This window comes from Sus scrofa, chromosome 3 (genome assembly GCF_000003025.6).
Source record: "Sus scrofa isolate TJ Tabasco breed Duroc chromosome 3, Sscrofa11.1, whole genome shotgun sequence".
Taxonomy (NCBI): Eukaryota; Metazoa; Chordata; class Mammalia; order Artiodactyla; family Suidae; genus Sus; species Sus scrofa.
Genome location: NC_010445.4, coordinates 56,669,680 through 56,692,051, shown reverse-complemented (window position 1 = coordinate 56,692,051; position 22,372 = coordinate 56,669,680). Strand labels below are relative to the sequence as shown.

The 22,372-nt window shown below is 50.0% G+C and overlaps 1 non-coding gene across 2 annotated transcripts in view; it reads right to left on the bottom strand.

The window, feature by feature from the left end:
- The window catches only part of FAM178B, a 102,776-nt gene that overhangs the window by 54,342 nt on the left and 26,062 nt on the right, over positions 1 to 22,372 (bottom strand). Inside the window, exons 6-8 of one of the 2 annotated variants that reach the window (XR_001307605.2) lie at positions 21,497 to 21,649; positions 15,025 to 15,130; positions 11,463 to 11,547 (exon numbers count right to left, since the gene is read on the bottom strand). This is a non-coding gene — a transcript (family with sequence similarity 178 member B). Of the gene's footprint in view, positions 1 to 11,462; positions 11,548 to 15,024; positions 15,131 to 21,496; positions 21,650 to 22,372 lie in introns of those variants that run through there. The other variant, XR_001307609.1, reaches the window with a different exon arrangement.

Below are 22,372 nucleotides of genomic sequence, written 5' to 3'. Positions count from 1 at the left end.
ACAATGAGCTACCACTGCACATCTCCTAAAAAGACTGACTGTACCAGTGGCAGGGTGCTCCTAACTGGAACTCTCCCCCACCATTGGTGGGAAATGGTACGACCACTTTAGAAAAAAATAGTTCAGCAATGTCTTAACAACTTAAACATGCATTTACCATACGACCCAGCCTATCTGCCTGTGGGTATTTTCCCCAAGGGAAAAGAAAGCAGACATCCACAAAAAGACTTGTATAAGAATGCTTACAGCTGCTTTATTTTCACAGCCCCCAAACCAAAAACAACTGAAATAACCAAGAGGTGAATGGATGGAAAAACTATTGTATTGTCATGCAATAGAACACTACTCGGGCTACTGAAAGGAATGAACTCTTGATACACAATAATGTGGGTAAATTTCAAAGTAATTATGTTGAGTGAAACAAGCCAGACCCCCCACCAAAAAAAGAGTACCTACTGCATGACTCCATTTATATGAAATTATAGAAAATGCAAGCTCATCTGGAATGACAGAAAATAGGTCAGTAGTTTCCCAGAGACAAAAGGGGGAAGAAATGAATTAATTGCAAAGAGGCACAAGAAAGCTTTGAGGGCAGGGGACAATGGACATTATTATTTTGATTGTGGTGACAGTTTTATGGGTACATGCATATGTTTAGTATATAAGCTGCATACTTCATGTGTGTACAGCCCAATATATGTCAATCACACCTCAATGAAACTGCTTTTTAAAAGATGTGTTAAAATGTAAATATAGGGAGTTCCCACTGTGGCTCAGCAGTGATGAACCTAACTGCTACCCATGAAAATGAAGATTAGATCCCTGGCCTTGCTCAATGGGTTAAGGATCCAGTATTGCCGTGAGCTGTGGTGTAGGTTGCAGATGTGGTTCAGATCCTGCATTGCGGCTCTGGTGTAGCCTGGCAGCTACAGTTCCGATTTGACCCCTAACCTGGGAACCTCCATATGCCACGGGAGCGGCCCAAGAAATGGCAAAAAGACAAAAAAAAAAAAAAAAAAGAACAGCAGAGGTTACAAGGCTAGTGAGATTACTGGTCTTTTTTAATTATTCTTTTACAGGAAGTTATATATACATATATATGCTGTGTCCATGGCATGTGGAAAGTTCTGGGGCAGGGACTGAACATGAGCTGCAGCAATGGCAACACCAGGTCCTTAACCTGTTGCAACACCTGGGAACTCCTACAGGAGGCAATCTTACAGAGATTATCTGGGAAGGAATAAGGAAGGCGGGCAGAGAAGAAGGAAGAGAGAGGATTCAAGCAAGCAAAGCCACCCACAAAAAGGGGCCTATCCAAGAAGGTCTCCAAGCCCCGGTAACAACACTGGAGCTCTGGGCAACGCAAGGAAAACCATGGCTACCAAGTGAGGAAGAACAATGTGTCCAAAGACACTTCTCATGACAGTGAAATGAACCTGTTCTGAGAGCCAAATTTCTCGTCCACTTAAAAATATCCAAAGGGAGAGAGTTCCTATTGTGGCTCAGCGGTTAACGAACCAGCCTCTGTGAGGACTCAGGTTCAATCCCTGGCCTTGCTCAGTGGGTTAAGGATACGGCATTGCTGTGAGCTGTGGTGTAGGTCCCAGATGTGGCCCAGATCTGGTGTTGCTGTGGCTGTGGTGTAGGCCAGCAGCTGCAGCTCTGATTTGACCCCTAGCCTGGGAACTTCCATATGCCACAGGTGTGGCCCTAAAAAGCAAAAGAAAAAAAAAGGAATTCTTGCAGTGCTATAATGCAGTGGGTTAAGGATCTGGCATTGTCACTGCAGCAGCTTGGGTTGCTGCTGTTGCATGGGTTCTACCCCTGGCCTGGGAACTTCCATATGCCGCGGCACGGCCAAAAAAAAAAAAAAAAAAATCCAGAGAATGTACTGGCCAGGGTCATTTTGTTTTGCTATATTCTCCCTCCCCTACACAACTACTATAGAAGCTGGCAGGGAATGGAACAGGTAGCTAAGAATGAACAATGTCTTAGAAGCTAACTGGAAGGAGCCTAGGTGTGTTTTACTTCCAAAGTGTTTTAGTCTCATTGATGGAGCTCCTCTTCTCCAGGCACTGCTGCCTACTCAGTATGATTGGCAGCTAGGTTACTGGCCAGTCCTACGCTGGCACAGCCAAAGAATGTTTGTTAAAAAAACATGAGGTCATTTCTCGCAAGAATTAGCTGCACAAGAGTATGTTTGCTTTCAAAACCAAACTGCCATAAAAAAAAAAACTATTAGAGCTAATAAACAAGTTCAGAAAGGTCGCAGGATACAAGGTTGATACACCAAAATCTGCCGTATTTCTACACACTAGGAAGGAATGATCTGAAAAGAAAATGAAGAAAACTCCACTTAGAATAGTATCAAAAGGAATAAAAAAATGGGGAATAAATTTGATAAAACAAGGGTAAGACTTGGACACTGAAAACTACAAAACATTCTTTTTTTTTTTTTTTTGTCTTTTGTTGTTGTTGTTGCTATCTCTTGGGCCGCTCCCGCGGCATATGGAGGTTCCCAGGCTAGGGGTTGAATCGGAGCTGGAGCCACCGGCCTACGCCAGAGCCACAGCAACGCGGGATCCGAGCCGCGTCTGCAACCTACACCACAGCTCACGGCAACGCCGGATCGTTAACCCAGTGAGCAAGGGCAGGGACCGAACCCGCGACCTCATGGTTCCTAGTCGGATTCGTTAACCATTGCGCCACGACGGGAACTCCCAAAACATTCTTGAAAAAAGTTTAAAGAAGATCTAAATAAATGGAAAGATAGCCCATGTTCATGGATTAGAAGGCTCAATATTATTAAGATGATAGGAACACTCAAAGTCATTTACAAATTCAACACTATCAAAAACACTATCAAAACCCCAGCTGTCATTTTTGCTGAGATTGATAAGCCAATCCTAAAATTAATATGGAATTACAAGTGATCCAGTATAGCCAAAACAATTTTGAAAAGAGCAAAGCTGGAAAACTCATACTCCCCAATTTCAAAACTGAACCACAAGCTACAGTGATCAAGAATTCATGGTACTGTCTCAATTATACACACATATATATATATAATATTGAGAATCTAGAAATAAACTCATACATCACCCATGGTCAACTGATTTCCAGCAAGGGTGCCAAGATAACATATTGTGGGAAAGAACAGTCAACAAATGGTCTTAGGACAAGTGGATATCCACATGCAAAGGACTGAAGCTGGACCCCTGTCCCACATCATATACAAAAATCAACTCAAAATGCATCAAAGACATAAATGGAAAAGTGCAAACTATAAGATTCTCAGAATGAAACATAAGAGCACATCTTCATCACCTTGGACAGGCAATGGTGGTATCTTGTTTGACATCAAAAGCGTAGGTAACAACAGAAAAAAATAGCTAAATTACACCTTATCAAAATTAAAAACCTTTGTGCATCAAAGGCCACCATCAAGACAGTTAAAAGATAACCCACAAAATGGGAGAAAATATTTGCAAATCAGATATCTGGAAAGGGTTTAGGATCCAGAGTATATAAAGAACTCCTGCAACTCAACCACATAAAAGAACAAATGAATAAAAAAATCACCAAAGCAGGAGTTCTCATTGTGGCTCTGTGGGTTAAGAACTCAACATAGTGTCCATGAGGATGCAGTTTGATCCCTGGTCTCACTCAGTGGGTAAAGGATCTGGCATTGCTGAAAGATGCAGCATAGATGGCAGACGCGGCTCGGATCTGATGCTGCTGCGGCTGTGGCGTAGGCCGGCAGCTGCAGCTTTGTGATCCAACCCCTAACCTGAGAACTTCATATGCCGTGAGTGTGGCCTTAAAAAGAAAAAAAAAAGTCACCAAAGCATATGAATAGTTATCTCCTCAAAGAAGACATACAAATGGCCAACAAGTACATGAACAGGTGCTCAACATCCTTAGTCATTAGAGAAAAGCAAACCCAAACCACAATGAGATATCATGTTATACCCACTAGTATGACTACTATCAAGAGACAGACAATAACGAATGCTGGCAGGGATGTGAAGAAATTGGAACTTGCATACATTTCTAGTGGGAATGTAAAATGATGCAGCCACTTCATAAAATAGTTCAGCAGGAGTTCCCATAGTGGCTCAGCAGGTTAAGAACCCAAAATAGCCTCCATGAGGATATGGGTTTGATCCCTGGCCTCACCTGGTGGGTTAAGGATCTGGTGTTGCCATGAGTTATGGTGTTAAGTTGCAGAGGCAGCTCAGATCTGGCATTGCTGTGGCTTCAGCATAGGCCTACAGCTACAGCCCTAATTCAACCCCTAACCTGGGAACTTCCATATGCCACAGGTGTGGCCATAAAAAGAAAATAAAAAGAAAGTAGTTTAGCAGTCCTTCAAAAAGTAAAATATAAGATTCACCATATTACCCAGCAATTCCATTCTTAAGCATATACTGAAGAGTACTGAAAACATACATCCCCATAAACACCTGTGTGCAAATGTTGACAATAACATTATTCACAACAGCCAAAAAGTAGAAACAACCCAAGTGTCCATTAACTTATGAATAGATAAAATATGGTATATCCAGGAGTTCCCACCCTGGCTCAGTGGTAAACAAACCCAACTAGTATCCATGAGGACTCGGGTTTGATCCCTGGTCTTGCTGAGTGGGTTAAGGATCCAGTGTTGCCGTGAGCTGTGGTGTAGGTCACAAACTCAGCTTGGACCCCACATTGCTGTGGCTGTAGTGTAGGCCAGGAGCTATAGCTCTGATTCGACCCCTAGTCTGGGAACCTCCATATGCCTCAGGTGCGGCCCTAAAAAAGATCAAAGTAAAAAAAAAAAAAAAAAAAAAAAAAAAGTGGTGTATCCATAAAGTGGAATACTATTCAGACATAAAAAGGAATGAAGTACTCACACACGCTACGACATGCATGAACCTTGAACATGCTAAGTAAAAGAAGCAGACACAAAAGGTCACATATTGTATCATTTCATTTATATGAAATGTCCAGAATAAGCAAGTACAGTGAGACAGAATGTAGATTAAGAATTGCCAGGGCTGGGAGGAATGGGGAGTGACTACTGATGTATGAGGTTTCTTTGGGGGGGGGGTGATGAAAATGTTCTGGAATTAGATAGTGGTGATGTTTGAACAACTCTGAATCAATACACTTTAAAAGGGTGAATTACACAGTTCATGAATTATATCTAAATAACAACGACAACAATCTGTCCTGGTTTCACCAACTTTTTTTTTTTTTTTTTTTTGGTCTATTTGCCATTTCTTGGGCCGCTCCTGCGGCTTATGGAGGTTCCCAGGCTAGGGGTCGAATCAGAGCTGTAGCCGCCGGCCTATGCCAGAGCCACAGCAACTCAGGACCCGAGCTGCATCTGCAACCTACACTACATACAGCTCACGGCAACACCGGATCCTTAACCCACCGAGCAAGGCCAGGGAGTGAACCCACAACCTCATGGTTCCTAGTTGGATTCGTTAACCATTGAGCCACGACGGGAACTCCTCACCAAATATTAATAAAGTTTCAGTATGCCTGCAATGGACCCTACTGTCCTCCAAGATCTGGCCCCATATGTCCAGTCTTATCTTCTGCTCTGCCCCTTAAAGGAAGCCCCACTCTCCCCTCTTCCTCGGTTTTCCTGCTGCTCCCAGCTCTCCTTGCATCACCCCACCCCCAGGGCTCTGCCCAGGGCTGCAAACAGTAGAAGTATATTCCATCTACAGTCGAATATAGTCTGCAGATGGCTTCACGGTAGGGGTTTGGGGGTTTTGTTTTTCAACTGATTTAGTTACCAAGAGGAAATTTCACATAAACGTCAGTATTCTGGCTACCAGCTGCCTATCCAAGAACCATGCTGCCCCCTTCCCTAGGAAGTCAGTAAACCTTCCCTGGTTTCGTCCTGGTGTCTGTTCAGGGAAAGTGGGCCCACCCCCGAGAAGGAACCCATATCATCCCATTTATCTTTGTAAGGACTGGTCTAGGGTGGCTGGGAGAGCAGTCAGAGTTCAGAGCCACAGCAGCAGAAACAGGCTCTGGCTGTTAGCACAGTTTTATTATATGTCAGAAACCAACTGACCTGAAAGCTAATGAAGCTTAAGCTCTGGGGCACCTCACCTGCTCGGTCCCTGTGAGGGTTCCACATTAGGCAGGGAAGCCAGGCTGTAATCAGCAGGCATTTCTACATGAATGGTTCTGGAAATATCCTAAAGACAGCTAGAGGACAGGGACATGACACTCCCAAGGTCTAGTATTTGGTATCACTTCTCTACTCATTCTCAGTAAATGTTCACTTTCACACTTAATTTTCCATGTAATAAATGAGAGGCTCTGATGTTAGAATTACAGTAAAGGATTTTTTACTTTTTCTTATGGCCTCACTCACAGCATATGGAAGTTCCCCAGACCAGGGACTGAATCCAAACCACAGCTGTGACCTACGCTGAAGCTATGGCAACGCTGAATCCTTTTATCCACTGTGCCGGGCTGGGGATCAAACCAGAGCCTCGGCAGAGACCTGAACTGCTGCAGTCAGATTCTTAACCCACTCATTGCACCACAGCAGGAACACCATAGTCAAGGATTTTAAAGCAGCTATTATAACTGTGCTCAAGATGGTAAATGAAAATATTCTCACTTTGAATGAATAAGAAATCCCAGTAGAGATGCAGAAACTATTTTTTTTTTTTTTTGTCTTTTTACCATTTCTAGGGCCACTCCTGTGGCATATGGAGGTTCCCAGGCTAGGGGTCTAATCGGAGCTGTAGCCGCCGGCCTACACCAGAGCCACAGCAACACGGGATCCGAGCCGCGTCTGCAACCTACACCACAGCTCACGGCAACGCCAGATCCTTAACCCACTGAGCAAGGCCAGGGATTGAACCTGCAACCTCATGGTTCCTAGTTGGATTCGTCAACCACTGAGCCACAACGGGAACTCCAGAAACTATTTTTATTTATTTATTTATTTTTTTGTCTTTTGTCGTTGTTGTTGTTGTTGCTATTTCTTGGGCCTTTCCCGCGACATATGGAGGTTCCCAGGCTAGGGGTTGAATCGGAGCTGTAGCCACTGGCCTACACCAGAACCACAGCAACGCGGGATCCGAGCCGCGTCTGCAACCTACACCACAGCTCACGGCAACGCCGGATCGTTAACCCACTGAGCAAGGGCAGGGACCGAACCCGCAACCTCATGGTTCCTAGTCGGATTCATTAACCACTGCGCCACGACGGGAACTCCCAGAAACTATTTTTAAAATAAAAAGAACTAAATGGAAATTCCAAAACTAAAAATTCAAATATTTGAAAGGAGCTTGGAAAAAAGTGAGTCTCCTGGATTCTACTCTGGAGGTGTAGGGTTCATGAGGCTGAAAATTCTTCAGACATTGGTACGGTGTTTAATGGGCACTGGACTGCTAGAAAACAGGGCAAGGAGTTTCTGTTGTAGCTCAAGGGGTTACGAACCTGACTGTATCCTTGAGGATGGGGGTTTGATGCCGGGCCTCGCTCAGCGGGTTAAGGATCCTAAGTTGCTGTGGCTGTGGTGTAGGCCGGCAGCTGTAGCTCTGATTGGACCCCTAGCCTGGGAACCTCCATATGCCCTGGGTGTGGCCCTAAGAAGAGAAAAGAAAAGAGGGCAAGAGTCCTCTAAAACCTGTGATCCAGTTCTGTCTACTGAAACAAAATGGAAAGGACGTCCTGACAAACAGAGAAAAAAAAGTATTAGAAGCCATGACCTCTTACCCTTCACCTCTGTTCTTTCTGCCTTGAACACTGTTGTCATGTGAGGACATGACAATGCTTGGAGCTATGGCAGCCATTCTGCCACCTTGATAGAAGTAGTGAGAAAAGAGATGCAAGCTAAGCCAGAGCCCTGAAAATGCTGATCTGCTGAACATACCACAGAAGCACCTGCCTCTGGATTTCTTGTCATGTGAGACAATAAAACTACTCTTCATTGGGTATGTTACTTCAGAGCCCAAGTACATTCTAACTGAAACACAGCTTCTCTTGAAAATGGAGATCTGGCAACATGGAACCTGCCAGCCTCTTTAGATGGGGCAGGGGCTCTCTGGTCACTGATCTCAATTGGTCCCCATGGACCAAACTGAGCTTGCAATTCTCACTCTATCCATCTTTCAAGGGATAGATCAATTGTTACCTCTTCTTTAAAGCACTTTTCCCCATCCCTGCCTCCCCAACCCCAACCCCATCTAGCAGGAAGTCATTTCCTTTTCCTTGGAACTCCCATTTTTGTCTCTGCCTCCTTTTCATCTCCTGTTGCAGATGGAAATTTAATCTCCTCCCACTTGACTATCAACCAGGTGAGAGCAGGAACCACACCTGATTCATCCTTGTATCTCCCTCTGCCATCTCAGCAGAGGTGCTTGAACACAGGAGGTGCTCAATGTCTGCTTAATAAATGAATTAACATTCCCTACAACCAAGAATGTGTGTTCCAGAATATCCCATTCTTCAAGTTCATCAAGGAGCTTTTAAAAGGTGACCTGAGCTGCTTCTCAATCCAGAAGAACAAGTCCCATCTTCCTGCAATCCTCCAGCCCTGGGCTCTCGGCCCTTAGCCCGAGTAACCAGCACACCCATGACTGTCAGCACTGAGGCCTGGAGCCCAGACCCTGCCAGAGACTCAGCCAACCCCACCCTGGCTCTCTCCACACCCAGGAGGGGTGCTGGGGTGAAGGCGATTATGAAGCCCTTTCCCAGGACAATCTGGGAAGGCATGCTGGTCACTACAGACTCCATAAAAATATGGAAATTTACTCACTACACAAATCTCCCCCTTTTTACAAAAGAGGAAGACCAGGCACCTTTAAAAACTCACCTACCCCAATCACAGGTCCAAAGCCCCAGGGTTCTGCCTCGGATAGCAGTACCCCACAGAGGACAAGGACACTCAGAGAACCTCAAGCCGCTGACAAATCTGTAAGTATGGCTTCCTTTTGTATCAATTCTGGATCTAACTTAACTGTACAAATGCTTCCTGGACTCACAGCTGATTTTCAGATCCAACTTGCGGTAGGTTCTCTCCTGGCACATGGCTCCTGGCTCTGGACCTGGCCTTTCCTTTTCTTTTCTTTTAAAAAAAATTATGACAAAAACACCTAACATAAAATTTTCCATCTTAACCTTTTTTTTTTTTTTTTTTTGGCTGCACCCACAGCATGCAGAAGTTTCTGGGCCAGGGACTGAACCTGCACCACAGTAGCAACCAAGCCGCTACAGTGACAATGCTGGATCCTGAACCCACGACATCACAAGTGAATTCTTTTACCAGTTTTTTTCTTTTTAGGGCTGCACCTGCTGCATATAGAAGTTCCCAGGCTAGAGGTCCAATCAGAGCTACAGCTGCCAGCCTACACCACAGAGCCAAAGCAGCCCTGGATCTGAGCCACATGTGCAACCTCTGCTGCAGCTTGCAGCAATGCCGGATCCTTAACCCACTGAGCAAGACCAGGGATCAAACCCGCATCCTCATCGATGCTAGTCAGGTTCTTAACCTGCTGAGCCACAAGGGGAACTTCTTTAACTGTTTTTAAGTGCACAGTTCAGCAGTGTTAGGCACATTCATGTTTCACAATCACCACTACTTCTAGAACTTCTTCATCATCCCAAACTGGAACTCTGTACCCATTAAACACTAGCCTCCCATTCTCCCCTCCCCTTCTGCCTGGCAACTACCATTTCGACTTTCTGTCTCTATCAATTTGACTATTTCAGGGCCTTAATATAAGTGGAACTACGGCATACAGTATGTATACTGTACGTATGTATACTGTATGTTACCCTTCTGTGGCTTATTTCACTTAGTGTGATGTCCTCCAGGTTTGTCCATGTTGTAGCACGCGACAAAATGTCCTTCTTTTTCAAGGCTGTGTGATACTCCACAGATGTACGACCATATTTTGCTTATCCATTCATCCATTGGTGGATGTTTGGGATCTGGCTATTGGGAGCAATGCTGCTATGAAAGTGGGGGTACAAATGCCTGCTCAAGCTCTCAGTTCTTTTGGGAACCAGGCCTTCGCCTTTCACCAAATCAATCAAGATCTGACCTTGAGCCCGGCATTCTGTGGGCCAGTCTCTACTGCAAAGGGTGGGAAAAACAACCTCAGGCTGAGCTCCCATGTGATGCAAGGAGAAATGCTCTGGACCGGAGGAAGGGAGCCATGAGAGCTGGGCCGACTAGATACCCAGAAGTCCATTCCCAGCTCCTCCAGATGGAGGGCAAGTCAGAGACAACACGGCAAGCAGCAAAGAAGGGTGGGACGTCCTCTCTGTCCCTGCGGGAGGAGACACATACCACTGTATGGAGGAGAAGAGTGGGACAAGGAGGCCTCTGTTCCCCCAAAGGGCAGGCATGCCGCAGAGGCGGCCCCAGGGGCACCAAAAGGGCAGCCCCGGCTGCAGGGGAAGAGGTTATGTAAAGAGAGAGGAGGCCGAGACTGGCGCTATTCAGAGGACCTGAGTTAGAGGGGTCTGGGCTGGGGGTGGGCGGTGGGAGGGGGGAGCAGGAGGCGTCTGGAATGCTCTAATTTGACAGATGGCCCCCAGTTCAGCCAACTCCTGAAGGAGAGGAGGCACAAAAGCAGAAATTCAATGGGCTGCTTGTAGGTGGGGGTGGGGAGTAATGGTGCATCATGGGTCTCTAACTTTGGCGTTCAGAGCTCTGTGCTGCAGTGTTTCAGGGAAGTGGGGGCAGACTACAGCTGGTGTACAAGGTCGGGGTCTGGACACCTGTGAGTCCCTTTCTCTGTTACTGGTCCCATGATATTTTTTGATGCCAAAGTGTCTAGGTTTAGGCACCAAATGATGACAGCCTGGGAAGGGTGCAGCCACTGAAGGGAAAATGAATTGCTTCTGTGGAACTCTGAATATCTTAAACCATAAAAATGATTTAGGCATACCCCTTAAGTGCCAGGATCAAGGTACAGACTCAAGTCCCTCCAGCTCAGTCCAAACTTAGGTGCTCTGTTGCTGCCCTAGGAGCTGAGGACAGCTACTGGTGGGGGCACAGCTTCAGAGCCCTCCCCCTTGTGACTCCAACCCAAAGAGCTCCCCAAATTTGATGCAGATGTTCTAGAATGCTCCCGAGTAAACTGGGGCTCTCAGGAAGAAGCCAGAGGCAAACTGCCTGTGTAAATCCAGAGAATCCACCTCCCAGGCTGTTCTGGGATCCTGGGTCTGTGAAGTCAGCCTGGACTCAGCCCTGGTGACACGGATCTGAGGCCAGATAAGGTGCCAAGGAGCCTGTTGGCTCAGCTTTTTACTAGTGTCGGAGCCAGAGCCAAAGATGTCCTGATGTCCCGTGTGCTGGTGATGCAATGTCCCCCCAGCACCTCGCCTGCACCCTGAGTTCCAGGGGGCTGGAGCTGTCTACTGTATAGGCTCTCCAGCTTGGGTACCCAGCATGCAAGCTGCCACCCTGCACCTGTAGTACTGACCAGATTGACGGATGAGCCCATCCACACTGAGGTCCCACAGGAGACCAAAGGCTCCCAAAGAAGTTTCTGGAGGCCATGTCAGCAGCTAGCAGGAAAAAAAACAGGTTAGCTGGGTCAGCCCTATGAAGTAATAGCAATAAAGCTTTATTACTCCATATTAAATAAGTCCCATTTAATCTTCACAAATCTACCCGGTAAAAGGATATCATCATTATTGCCACTTTATAGGTAAGGAAAACAAGCTCAGAAAGGTCAAGCAACTTGCCCCAGGTCACACAGCAAGAAAGCAGCAAAATCAGTATTCAACCCCCAATCTATGTGACTCAAAATCTCCTACTCTGTCCACCTCCCTGTGGGGGGGTCTTGGTCCTTCTGCTCCTCCCTCCCTGTGGTGACAGCCGTGCCCTCCAGGACAGGGACCAGTGTAGGGAAAAGAAAGAGCTCACAATCACTGACTATAGTCAGCTGGACAAGGACAAGTCACCCCCTCTTTGTGACCCTCGTATGGTTTCCCGGCAGTGACTGAACTGGCTCTGGGAGGTCCTGGGTCCTGAGGGCAGACCCTCAATGGCCTGGTGGGGGGAGGGCAGGCAGGACACCAGCCTGACTCAAACTCCTTGGGATCTCTTACCCAATGCTCCCTGGGCCTGAGGTCACAGCTGGGGATTGGGAACGTGAACAGAGTGTGACATGGAGACACAAACCCGCCTACCAGCGCCGTCCAGTCTGGGGACCCCCCAGGCAAGGCCAGGCCACACTGTGCAGTACACATCCTCCCAAGGGTGCTGAGAAGAGCTTGCTGCAGTGGGCGCTCCAGGCAGGGCCCCTTCAGGACAGAGGCTCCCATCCCCATGGGTTGGGCACTGCTGCCGGCTGAGGGCCCCGAGCTGAGTCCTGCTCTGGGCATGACCTTGGTGTGAGGGAGTCTCTCACCCAGGATCACACCCAGCTCCAAGTGCCATCTGTCTGATAACTGGTGGTCCAAAGGCCAGGACCCCTGGCCTCAGCTGGTACAAGTGTAAAAGGGAATCCCAGTTCCAGAGCCCCCAGGACTGGGTGGGGCCTCTCGTGCATTTGCTTTGCTTCTCCTGCCGCCTCCTCTCGCTCCCAGGGGTAGTTTTCCTAGGAAACCTGCAGGGTCTGTGTCCCTGGCGATCTGCCCTAAGACACCACGCTGCCTCCCCCCTGCCTCTTTCCTAACTCCTTCATAGTTGAACACGGGATCATTTCCCAACAAGAATGTGAATTCACTGAGAGCATAAACTACCAGCAAGGCTCACCTGGCAGGTATGCACTGGGTTTCCAGTGACAGAGCTAACATAAATTGGCAAGCCCTGAAGCTGAAGCCTATTCACCCAGCACCCGCTGTTCACCCCACCCAACCCCCTGGGAGCAGGGAGGGTGGCAGGCAGCAGGAACTAGCCCCCATGAGGACTGAGGATGGCCTTTCCAAAGCAATAGCTGAACGAGCAGGGTTAAAGCCTGCCCGACTCCCCCATCCCCTAGCTCTCAGAATCAACTCCAGGAATGCACATGGGTCCCCAGCGGCATGTCGCCCTGCTCCCCAGCTGTCTTTGGGCCAGGGTCAGAGGTGGTTGGGGTGGTCCCTTAACCCCTCTTAGGCCAATCAGACTCGCCCTCCCTGGGACTTACTTGACCATGGAGCCTGGAGTACAAAGAAAAGCTGAAGCCTGTCCTAGGATCCTGACCCTTCCCCATTCTAGTTCCACTCTTTTAAGGCCCAGCTGTACCCCTGCCCTTGGATCCCAGGAATGACCCCTGCTCCTTCATAAGAGTTTCCCCAGCAGTTCAGGAAGCCCCCATGGATTTCTGCCTCTCAAAACCAGAGTGCTCAGCACAGAGCCCCATGGCCATGTTCTGCACATTTACCTGGGACCTTGCTTCCAAAATCTTTCTATCCCTAGAGCTCGGCACATAGCGGGTCCTCAACCAATGCCTGTGAATGAATGATGCTACTGCTGCTATGAGAGAACAAGCTCCCCTGGCAAGAAAACCCAAATCTCAGAAGTGAAACATCAGAGCCCATTCTGCTGAGGCCTGAGGTATGACCACGTGAGACATCAGCTGTCCTGCTCTTCCTTCCCCTCCCGAGACAAAGATGTTGGGCAGAGAATCACCAGAAGCCCCTAAGGCCAAATGCATCCTTTCACTGATCTGACTTCAGTTGCGGGCAGGAGAAGCTTTTGTTTCTCCTCCCTGGGGATGGACAACCAGAAGCTCTGTGCAAACATCATTCCTTCCAATGATGCCTAGGCCCTGGGGACCATAAGGACAAAGCAGGTCCTGGCATTTTCTTGTTCAACCTTCACATGGCACTACTGGCCCCAGTTTACAGAGGAAGAAACTGAGGCACTGAGCTGATGTTAAATAACCCCCTTAGGTTACAAGGCAGTTAAGTGGCAGAGCAGGTCTGGGTCCTCTGCTCTAGCCCCTCCCCCACCCAGGTGACAGAGGTGGCAGAAGAAACAGTAGCGCTCACTCATGCCTCCACAGCCGTGTTTAGGTCACAGAAGGACCCTCTGAGCGACATCTCAGGCCAGCTCTTTGTGCCTCGGACGCCCAACTGTGCGTCTGTCATATGCGCAAGGAACAGAGAGAAGCTGCACTGACTGGGGACAGAACATAATGGCCGCTCTGTTCCCTGTGTTGCCCGCCAGCCTTTCCTGCCCGGCCTGGGGAGGGGGAAGGGGGTGCCTTTCTCCTCTGGGGTGGGGAGGGGTGACAGAGGGACCCCAGAGAGAAGAAGAGAGAGCTGGGGGGCTCTTTCTGGAAGCCAGCCAGTCTGCCAGGGCTGAGGAGTTCCCACAACAATCCACCCCGCATGGTGGCCCTAATTTACAGCTGGGGTCTGGGCTCCAACTGGCAGAAATGAGACCAGCTGGAACTTGTGACCTGCCTGTCCCCAGGCAGGGCTGGTCCTGGTCGAGGGCCAGGGCCACATCCCCATGCCTCGCATTCAGATCTCAGCAGCTGGTGCCAGGCTTTCCTCACTGGCTTCTCCCTGTCATTCTCAGTACGAGGGTTCCGGCCTGGGGCAGAATGCATGTACCCCCAAGGCAAACTGTCCTGGCAGCAACCAGAAGGGAAGACAGAACAGCTGTTCTAGGCTTTCCCAGCCGAACCACCTACAACTTCACAGTGGGAGGCAAACACCCAGCACCCAGCAAGGCCGAGGCAGGGCTGTGCTCCCGCTGCTTAGGGACAAGGGCCAGGACCTGTGACTTGGAGTAGAGCTGAGCTGGACATGATGGAATACCTGTTGAGTGGTCAGGCCTCCATCACACAGAGGGCCTCCAGTGGCACAGTCAATACAGGCCACATGCTCTGGGGGGAGCAGAGTGAGACTACAGGCTGGTCACCACCCCTCCCAGGCTTGGTCATCACAAGCCTCCCTTCCTCCTCCAGCCTCTGCTGGGATGAATCCAGTGCCAATGGCACCCAAGGGCAGAGAGGGTCGGTGTCCAGCCTCTCCTGTTGCAGCCCTGCCCAGGCTGCCTGGCTGGCACACTCCTGCCACCTAGTGGCAGGCCACGGTCCTCACCTGGAACAGCCACCGGAGCAGGGCCTCAGGTCTATCACCCACGTGCAGGTAGAGGCCACTCAGGAGGCCGCTGCGCAGGAATGAGAGCTGCTGGGCCGGCGGGGAGCTGTGGGGGCAGAGGAACAGAGGGACAGGGGGGCGAGATCAGGGAGACCTCCACCCGCAGCCTGGCAGCCTTCCTCAACACACCCGTCTCAGCAAGACTGAAAAGACATTCAGATTTCAGCTTCACAGGGACACTAGAAGTGCGCCAGTAATTGCTCTGGACAAAAATGCTCGTGGAGTCCGTGGTGCAAGCAGCTGCTGGAAGGAAAAACAAGCCATGGAACCACAGAATCACCTGCTGTCCATGAACACATCTCAGTGTTTTAAACACGCAACTGGGTGGTACAGTTTGTCCTTCCCGTTTGATGGAGGGGCAAACTGAGGCATTTACCGGGGCTGGGAAAAGGATGTGCTTGTGGTGAGGACAGCGTTTGGGAGTCGCACCTCAGCCAAGGGCTCCAGGCTGCAGCAGGAGGACAGAATTACCATGGGGCCCACATGGGGCTGGCGTCCGGAGTCTGGTTACACAGAGCGTGTCTGCCTGTCTTGTGTTTTTCCGAAACAAAGGGGACACCTGAGAAGATGGGAAAGTAACAGAAAGGGGCCTCTGATGGGGACGTTCGGGGAAGGAAATAACAGCCAAGGTTGTCAGGGTGCCACAGAGGACTCTTCGGAAACCACGTGAACAGCAAGATCCCATGGTCAAGGAGACTGGTGTTCAGACTCGCCACGCACCTGGGGCCATAACCTGAGCTTGCCCTTGGGCCTCCCTTTCTGCCAGGAGCTGTTGGCATGGAGAGGAGCCCAGCTTCATGTGCCCTGTCGCCCTGGTAAGTTGGCTGGACCCACAGAATCCCAGGTCCCTGTAAAACAAGGAGCTGGTATATGCCGTGTGGTTTTCGGGCCTCTGGTGGAGGAGGTTTCGCTTTAGAGAGCTGGACCGTCACCCTCCTGGGCGTGCCGAGGAGGCTGTATTTGGGGTGGGAGCCTCCTGCTTCGTTCACGGCTGGTGAATGCCTCTTTGCTCCCTCTTTCTAGTGAATGTCCTAAAGGCAATTAATAAGGATTCCAGGAAATGAAAGAGTAGTTTCATGTTTGTTCTTCTTTTTAATGGCCAAATTCAGGCAAAGAACATTTTAGACAGCATTTAAAGTCACGACTCTAGATAGAAATTTCCTTGGTCAGCCCAACCTCCTCCTCTCTTTTTAAAAAAGGACATCATATTTTAATCTGCCAGGAACAGAATGCTCCAAAACAAAGATCCTCCTCAGAGCCAAGTTGCTGTCTCCTTGAGTATATCCAGGCAATTCACAAATTGTATATATTTGTTTTAAAGTCATTTAAGTTCAGAGGAGAAAGTGGCTTTGTTCCTGGCTTTGTGAAGCTGACCACTCTGAAACAGACCTTGATTTGCACGTACAAACTCATGTGCACCGCAGGCCTGCTGGCACACGCCACTCCACTCCATGTGCTTGGTCACACGGACACTTTCCCAGACTCACCCCCATGATGTTCAGGCACAGCACCTGAACACAGACAATACCCAGGCAGAGCAGGTCTAGAGGACCTCACAGACTGGTAGGGTCTGGCCAGGGGCCATGTGCCAAGGAAGGCGGTGCTCCAGGGACTCCAAGGAAACTCTTGCTCTGGCATTCTTTTAGGGGACCCGCCAGTTTCGCAGCAGGGGAACTGATTCTACAAGCCCCTGTCAGCTCAGAGCAGCACATTTTCAGCTGCTGCTCAGAGGGAGACATAGCCCTTGGGTCACAATGTCTCCCTTCTGTTACACCACTCTGCAGCACAGGCTCTGCAGCCGAGTTCACTGCTTCTGGCTTAGGCTTAGTCTGTAAGACCAGGAGCCAGAGACAGGCAGAAAGGGCATGGCCCAGCTGGGCTTTCAAGGAATTCTGTGCCGACAGCTAGATGAGATACAGGAATCTCCTCGGTGTGAGGGTGGCGCTGCCTCGCCTCAGCTGTACCACACGGACATCCCACCATTCAGGGGAAGGACAGGCCAGTGGCATAACTGACCTCCAGCTTGGTTAAGGGCAGGGACAGACCTGGAGGGCAGACACCACCCTGGTCTGAGGCAGGGGAGAGTCTGCAGAGCAGCACAGGGGAGGCCTGGAGGAGGGAAGGGGGTGGCAGGTGCGTGCACTGAGAACTCGGACACCTCGTGTTACACAATCATCTGTGGTCACATTTATAAAAGCTCACGGCCTGTCCACAAACCAAGAGTGCTGACCCAGTTCCTTTGTTCATGGCAAAGCCAACGCCAAATCAGAAGGTATCTTGAGAATGTCAGAATGTTGTGGAGTGGGAGGAGGAGCAGAGCCTCCTGTTGGCAGCAGATGCCAAGCAGGCTGGCTGCACGTGAAGCCCAGCTGACAACACTGAGCATCCAGGAGGAGGGGGCCCTGCCAGGACAAAGAACGGCCCTAGTCAGAATGCTCAAATCCCCAGCCACTGTGGCAGGGAGAGAGGGCCACGGAAACAGAAGGAAGGAAGCGGCGGGGGGTGGGGGAATCAGCCAAAAAGGGGAATCACAGAACAAGGGCGCCAGCTTGGGTCAGCGTGTTGGGCTCCTGGCGGAGCTCCGACCTACTTGGACTCTGTGTTCCTGATAAGGCCCAAGTCAGGATTCTCCAAACCCCACCGGTCATCTATTTTATGGACAGCAGTCCCAGAGAGCGAAGTCCCTAAATGCCTTGGGAATCCCAAGTAATGGCAGAGGGATAAACACCAAGCAGCATCAGTTTCTGTGCCTTTGCCAACCTACTCCTATGGAAGTGTAAGTAAAATGCCAAGGGAGAACAGAAATGATGAACAGTCCAAATGTACATCTCGCCTCCTCTTCTTTTCCTTCCTTTGTTTAAAGCCAGGTGAGCACCACTCTGGCCAGCAGCCTGGGGAGCCCAGCAACGACCCAGCTGGCCGCTTCCCCTGGCTCTGTACTTTCGGGGCAGTCATAGCCAGTTGGGTGGTTCAGTCCTGTCCACACTCTGGCACTGCTGGATTTATTTCACCCAGGCCTCCCTGCATGCCAGGGAGAGGAGGAGGAGGTCATGGCAGAACAAGAGCTGGGGCTAGGCCTCGGAGAGACCTAGTACACGAGCCCCGTCCCCATCCACACAGCTCGGGCCCAACCCTTTTCTCCGCACACACAGCCGGCACCCAGAGGACACATGTGGGCCCTGATGCTCCCAAACACTCGGGGAGCCCCAGGAGGACCCAGAGTAAATCTGAGGGCAATCTCCACCCCCATGGCGCCGGCTCCTGCCCTGGATGGAGCTGCCTGTGGGCATAGGTCCTGATGCTTTTCCACGCTTGGGGGCTTGGATTTCCTTTTGAACTGCTGTCAGGGGAGGAGGAAAAAGTCCACCCCGGTACTTTCTGTTGTAGCATGTGACTTTGGTCCTAGGGAACCGACCTGAGGCCATAGCTCCGGTTGGGTGACGAATGAGAGAGGATGGTCGGGGCCCCCTCTGGTTCCAGAGCTGTGGGTCTGGGGAGAGGATTTCTTGTATATAGGCCTTGTAGAGCCAACCCAGGAGGACCAGGCCTGGCACTCGGTCACGGAGGGACACGAGTGTCACCCTCACTTGCTCTGAGACAAATGACCTGCTTATTACTCTGTGCCAAGATTTCCACTTTGTAGAGTGGAGAGAAAGAAAAAGTCCCTCTTCACTCAACAGTAAGAAGAAATGAATCTATTTCAAGAAGTCATCTTAAAAACCACATTTGCTTCTCTCCCAAACCTCTAATGATAAAAAGGCACATGTTTCTCATAGAAAATGTGGAAAATACAGAGGAGTATAACGAGGAAAATATAAGTCCCCCGTAATCTCACAGAGTGTTAACTTTTTTCTATGGTGAGAAGTCGAACCACATTGCTTTTTGCAAGATCAAGTAACCTTTTCTTCCTCCGTTTTCATGTTTCCGGCCACACACAACAGGACAATTATTGAACCACGAGTGCTTCTCACTCTTGAGTCTGCACATGAAGTCCTTGGCACGAACAGGAAATAAAAGGGCAACCTTTAGGAAGCCGCCCTTCCCCAGCGCATGGCAGGCAACCCCTGACCTGACCGTGGGCACGGGCAACCTTCCAAAAAGCCCCTCGGCGCCGAGGCCCCGCCGCCTCCCTCTCCACTTCGTGAGCCGACCTGAGGGAGGAGGGCCTGGCTTCTCTGCTCCAGGGAGGCTGGCTGGCCACCTGGCCCCATCTGGCATGGCCGCTCTGATCCCAGGCCACCGCTCCACAGGCCACCTCCTCTGTCAAACACATCCTGCGGGCATCCAGCCCGGGACAGAACACCTGCTGTGTGCACAGAACTTGAGGAGCAGCAGCTCAGGATGCCGCCCGCCTTTCCCCTCTTAGCACCTCTCCGCCCCAGCTGGGCTGCTTCTCTGTCCCTCTTCTTCCTCTAGCACCACTATCTTTCTTCTCTCCCTGCATTCCTCCCCCCGCCCCATCATCACTTTATTAGATATATTTTCAATTTGGCAATGCCAGCTTTTACCAATATTCATATTCCCAGACCCAACCATCTCACATCACACCCAGAGACCTATTCCAGAACTGCAGACAAATATTTCTGTGTAAGAACGCTCTCTCCCACGATGTTTACAAGGGGAAAAGTTGGAAGTAATCTGTATGTCAAGAAAAATGAGGAAAATGATAAAATGCGTTGGGGGCATCAATGCCACGCAATATAATTTCACCATTAACATGATACTGTCTAACTGCAGCGTTTGGGCTTTGTTTCCATTCTGATTGCAACAACATACAAAAAACACTCATGAGGCAATCAAGGAAAACTGAACACTGACTGCTATCAATGATACTAAGAAATTCCAGGAGTTCCTGTTGTGGCTCAGTGGTAACAAGTTCAGCTAGCATCCATGAGGATGAGGGTTTGATCCCTGGCCTCACTCAGTGGGTTAAGGATATCTGGAGTTGCTGTGACTATGGCTGTGGCTGGCAGCTGCAGCTCCGATTCAATCCCTAGCCTGAGAACCTCCATATGCTGTACATGCAGTCCTAAAAAAAAGTCAAAAAAAATTCTGTATTTTTTTTAGGTGTAATTATGTACTCAAAAGATAGTGTCTTTTACAGACACAGACTAAAGTGCTTACAGATTAAATTTTATGTGTTCTGGGATTTGTTTAAAAATAATCCTGAGGGGACAATCTTAGTGGGCACAGGTTAAACAAGACTGGCTTTGAATTGGTAACCGCTGATGTTGGGTGACAGGTACATGGAAGTACACTCTACTTCTGTGTATGTTTGAAACTTCCTATGATAAGGAATTTTAAAGGAAACACATCAAGATATTGTTATCTTTCTACTACAAAATAAGATGGACCAGCTGGAAAAGAGAACAAGATTCTTGCACTCAAGTCCTAACTAAGCCCCAACCTCCGTGTGCCTCATGGGCAGGGAGGGGGCAGGTGGGCTCTCCTCCATCCCTCAGCTGCTGGGCCCAGGAGGGTGCCAGCTTGCGCTGAGCCCCCATGGACGGCTGCCACACTGAATCCTGAGGGCCTTCTCTCTCTTATTTTTAGACATGTGAACTCACGATGACAGGCGTTAGATGTCACTGTGGTAATTTTTTTTAAAATCTCCTTAAAGAGAGTTCCCATTGTGGCTCAGCAGGTTAAGAACCAGACACAGTGTCTATTAGAATGTGAACTGGATCCCTGGCCTCGCTAAGTGGGTTAAGGATCTGGCGTTGCCAAAAGCTGTGGTGTAGGTCACAGATGCGGCTCAGATCTGATGTTGCTGTGGCTGTGGTGTAGGCTGGCAGCTGCAGCTCCAATTCAACCCCTAGCCTGGGAGCTTCCATATGCCGCAGGTGCGGCCCTAACCCTAAAAAACAAAACAAAACAAAAAACTCCCTTAAAAATCAACACAGTCAGTGGTTATGTGATAATGATCATGAACAACTCCCAAGGAGAAGAGGAACAGGGCAGCTGTCCTAATGTCAGGCAGGATGTACTCGTGACTGGGGTCAAACTGTTCAGCGTCAGCATCACACACAGACCAGAGAGGCAGTAGGAGGAAGTGACGAGGGGCTCTGGAAAGCTGCTGGATGGCCAGGAAAGCGGCTCCAGTGTGGATGGAGACATAACCCCAAAGGCATATGGGAAGAGCCTGACCAGAGCTGCTCCATGAAACTGGGGCACGGGGGAGAAAAGACAACACAACCGCATAAACAAATATCTAGTATCTGCTATGATGTAAGAGTTTTTAAAGTATGTAATCTAAATGAGTAAATGAAACATTATAAGCAGCCACGTGTGCCATTTCATCCATTCCCCTAAAAGTCTACCTATCCAAACTGGCAAAACACAGCCTGGTGATACAGGGTCGTCCTCATCACTGGGTTCCGTGAGGGAGGGGCCTGGCCATGCTGCATTTTACCTGAGGAACAGCTCTTCCAGGTGACTTCGAGGCTTCAGGCGTGAATGGTCCAGCATGTGAGGCAGGGGGTGATGCATGGGTACAAACACAGTCTCGCCAGGGTGTCCTGCTGGGATGCCCTGCAGTGATGTGGAGAACCGCTCCGCCAGCTTCCTGGCAAAGCAGGGGGCAGGAGAGCGGGGCGTCAGCAGGCACACCCTGGTCTGCAGCCTGGAGAGAAGCCAGCCCCCAGCCCCCGCCAGGAGGGGAGCAGACCAGGGCGCAGCGCCACCTGCTGGTGGAGGGAGCCTGTGGGACGCAGAGGAAGGAGCCCTTCCTACTCCGGGATGTCACAAACCACAGTCCTCCTCTCCCAGACTCAGGCCAGGAGCCGGAAGTCCTAGTCCCAAACACTATCCCACCCTGGGGTCAGTTCTGACTCTCACTGAGTACCACCACGGTGGTGCCAAGTGCTGAAGGATGCACTTTGCACGCCCAGGAAAGGTGCAAATGAATCACAGCGATGCCCTGCACCAAGTGGACCAGCCTCAGAGCTGCCGCCGGGCGCTGGGAGCAGCAGAGCGGAGAAGGCCCAGGTGCAGCAGGTTGGGGAGGGTCCCCGCACCATCAGGGAGTCCAGACCCTTCCTCCCAGCAGCAGCATCCTCAAGCTCTTGTGAGCAGGACTCCGGGGAGCCTGCCAAATGCCCAGGCCCACTCATCCTGGAGGATCCAAGCTGGGCCCTGCAGACAGGGGAGGAGCAGGGAGAAGGGGGAATGGCTTCCAACTCGCTGGGGACTGTCTAAGGGAGACGTGAAGAGGATTCCTAGGACGGGAATAAATCTCCGCACCAGGAAGGATGCACTGACCCCTGAGCACCGTTGGCGTTCTGTGGTA